General features: G+C 38.9%; 1 protein-coding gene across 1 annotated transcript in view; it reads right to left on the minus strand.

Annotated features, from left to right (window-relative positions):
* Positions 1 to 2,097, minus strand: part of arhgef18b (rho/rac guanine nucleotide exchange factor (GEF) 18b) — a 74,811-nt gene extending 72,714 nt beyond the window's left edge. The window contains exon 1 of the mRNA XM_016572947.1: positions 2,027 to 2,097. The gene's annotated coding sequence lies outside the window, so the exon portion shown is untranslated. The remainder of the gene's footprint in view (positions 1 to 2,026) is intronic.
* Between the last annotated feature and the right edge of the window lie 1,684 nt (positions 2,098 to 3,781).

Raw genomic sequence — 3,781 nt, forward strand, 5'->3', positions numbered from 1 at the left:
ACACACTATACTCATAGTCACGCAATGCTGATGTTGTTAACATTAATGATTTGAGAATAAAGTATAACAATAATAATAATTTGCATGGTTTGATGTGATATGAGCTAACCGATCGTTACACTTAATCACCATTGGTAGCGCGATTTATTTTAATGCTTTTTTCCTCAGTTGGTCAGAACAAACGTGGCAGACTTGTTACTTACTTGTTCAGATGGCAATATACGGTCAAAATTCTTATTTGGGTCATATTCCAAGACGTAGGCTAGAATCTGTGATTGCGAAGTACAGTAAATATCCACACCGGTGCGGTGACTGACTGCCAAACACACATACTCCTCAAAACATTAGATTCATCCGCGCTGGAGCCGTGCCTGAGCACACCCACGCAAGCTAGATAATTCCGCAAACAGCTGCAATTCCAGGTTTTCAGAGATGGCAACAAAGAGGCAAAACGTACGGACTGCAGCTTTAAACAAAACATAACAACATGCTCCGCCCCTTAAACAACTTTTTTATTCTGCTGACATCAAGGCCACTTATATTTAGACTCCTCCCCTTTAATCACCTTTTATCAAAAAGTAACCAATTGCTCCGCCCCTCAAATGACTTTAATTTTCTGCTGACATCATCAAGGCCACTTAGTTTTAGACTCCTCCCCTTCAATAACCTTTTAATCAAAACAATTTGCTCTACTCCTTAAACGACTTTTTTCGCTGACATCATCAAAGCTACTTATTTTTAGACTCCTCCTCTTCAATAACCTTTTATCAAAACGTAACAACTTGCTCCGCCCCCAAACGACTTTTCTTTTCTGATGACATCATCAGACCCCTTAATTTTATTCTCCTCCCCTTCAGTAATCTTTTATCAAAACATAACTTGCTCCGCCTCTCAAACGACTTTCCTTTTCCACTGATATCATCAAAGCTACTTATTTTTAGACTCCTCCTATTCAATAACATTTTATTGAAATGTTCAACTTGCTCTGCCCCTCAAACAACCTTTTTTTGTTGCTAACATCATCAAGGCCACTTATTTTTTAAGACTCCTCCCTTCAGTAACCTGCCATATAGAGATACTTTTCAGCTCCTATCAATCCCTAATAATGGCGCTATATAATTTTTTGGTTATGCTTTGTTTTAAGGTGTAGATGCTACAGTCTAATTACACAAATAAGTACTGAGTAATATTACTTAACTACAGTACATGCACTTACTAAGTTTAGGGTTGACTTTATGTAATTTTGCATAACTCACTGTTATTACACTCTTAAAAATGCTGGGTTAAATACAACCCAGCACTGGGTAAAATATGGACAAACCCAGCGATTGGGATGTTTTGACCCAGCGGTTGGGTTACTGCCCAGAAGGTTGGGTTAAACATTTAACCCTGTTGGATGAAAACAACCCAATCGCTGGGTTTGTTCATATTTAACCCAGCATTTTTTAGAGTGTACTATATAGTAGCAAGTACATGCAACATGTAACTATGTCACATTGAAATAAACTGTTACTTATCTGAAACCATGGTATGTTTTGCAAGATGAACTACAATGAAATGTATAACGGTGTGCGTGATCTGGTGTATAATAGTGAAAGTGGAAAACACCATCTGTGAAGAGCACAAACAAGCGTCATAACGGTTGCTCTTGAAAAACAACAGGTTTGTTTAAGAAAAAGAAGACGCAACCAACACCAAGTATGATTTTCTACACTTAGTCATTGAGTTGCACCACAGTGAACTGCATTTCTGCTTAGGCAGTTCCTTAAATGATACCGGTGAAGCAATAATGGCTGAAAGCACCAGTGAAATCCATCAAGTCGAGCTCAAGTTGGGTTCTTATAGCCCAAAACATCCAACCTTCATTCAAAACTCAAGATTAAACACATTAAAGGTTGCATGATAGCTTATCTGGAGCTGCAGAAGATAATGCCTCACCAGAACAATGGCACAGATTCAGTTCAAATCATACAAAGTTAGCATTTTTATTGTGTATTAGCTAAAACAAACTGTTTTACGTACTCACCCCAATCCAGAAGTACAAACAACAATCCACAACTAGCAAAAACGTCCTCCTCTGAATCTAACACACCACTTTCTGGCAGCTGAAGCGTCTGAAAAGAGCAGTGTTTCAGTGCTGCGTTAACCACAGCCTGAAACACACACCACTGCTACAACTTCCTCTTCAGACTGACACTCAGTGCAGACACATGGCCTTTACATGAGCACACACACACATGAGGCCCTTCTTTCAGAGGTGGTACGATCAAAACGTGTCGATGGTGGACGCTTTAATTCAAACTGTAGAAAAACCCAGCCTTTTTGTGCATATGATGTGATGACTGCATAGTTCCCATACTAATGAGTGCACTTGTGCAGGGGTTTGGAGGAGATGAGCAGAAACGCTGGTGGTTAACGTGGTGAAGGAACCCCTTCGAAGAGCTTGTTTTGCTTAAACTAGCTGCTGTTCACACTTGACTGACTACTACAGATAAAACGTGCCATTTCCTGCTATCTAACTGTACTATTGCTCTTATGACGACCCAGTGTAGAGAAACTGTGAGTCTTGAGTGTCTTGTTATGGTTTTAAAAGACATGTAAATACATGTAAATAGTATATAAATAAGGCAACCATTCAGTTCAACAGTATATGGGTGTTTCTTTGTTTCTGGTACTTTGGGAGCAGTGTTGGGCAGTAATGCATTACTTAGTAACGCGTTACTGTAATTTGATTACTTTTTTTAGTAACGGAGTAATTTAACGCGTTATAATTTTCAAAATAGCCTAGTAATTAGAGTATAGTTACAAGCCGAGGTCTCTATACGTTACTGCCGCGTTACATTGCTGACAGAATGCAGTGTTTTATAATCTAGAGATTGTAAAAAAGGATGTAGCTCACGCACTGTTGAGTCAAGTGCCAGTGGATTAGAGACCTGCCCCCGCGAGACCCGAGCGCGGGACAAGATGGGCGAGTGCTGGTGCGGGCGGGTAGACACTCGTGTGTGTGCGGGATGCGGGAGAATAAAATGATTCACGGGACTCCCGCAAAATAGAAATATCTAAAGATAAAATATCTAAAACAAATAAATTGTTATTCATCTATTGCACAAAAGCAACATGAACTAATATAAAATATAAACGATTAACAGGTGCAAGCGTATGCAGAGTTTCTATTTAGGCTATAACACGCGTTTACTGCATTGAGCAATGGTGATTTCTGGAACGCAATGGCCAGTCAGGAGTGCAGTGCTGAAATGTGCGTGCTCTCGAATCCTCTCATTATAACACACGAATTGTAGACATTAAGTTTCATTATGCATATATTTATTGCGTTATAACAGAGATTTGTGAGATTGCGATGAACTGAGATGTCTTTTAGAGATAGGCCTAAATGCAGCGCTCTTTGCTGGCATTCTGCCATGCCAAACCATGCACGCAGCAGCCGCTTGCTTTAGTTAAAAATAACAGTGTTCTGTGAATGTTGATGCTTTAATAACAAATATTTATCGGGAGCGTGTATGCTGGGATTTCATAAATTTAATGGAGAAAAAAGTAACGTAACTAGTAATGTAACTAATTACTAATTACTTTTGAAATAAAGTAATCAGAACAGTAACGTAGTTACTTTTAAAAGGAGTAATCAGTAAGTTGATTACATTTTCAGAGTAACTTGCCCAACACTGCCTATAGCTCAGTTATTTACATTTACATTTAGTCATTTTGCAGACGCTTTTATCCAAAGCGACTTACAATTGGGGAATACATAAAGCGATTCTTCTTA

The sequence above is a fragment of the Sinocyclocheilus rhinocerous genome, unplaced genomic scaffold, assembly GCF_001515625.1.
Source record: "Sinocyclocheilus rhinocerous isolate Xijiao unplaced genomic scaffold, SAMN03320098_v1.1 scaffold1283, whole genome shotgun sequence".
Lineage (NCBI taxonomy): Eukaryota > Metazoa > Chordata > Actinopteri > Cypriniformes > Cyprinidae > Sinocyclocheilus > Sinocyclocheilus rhinocerous.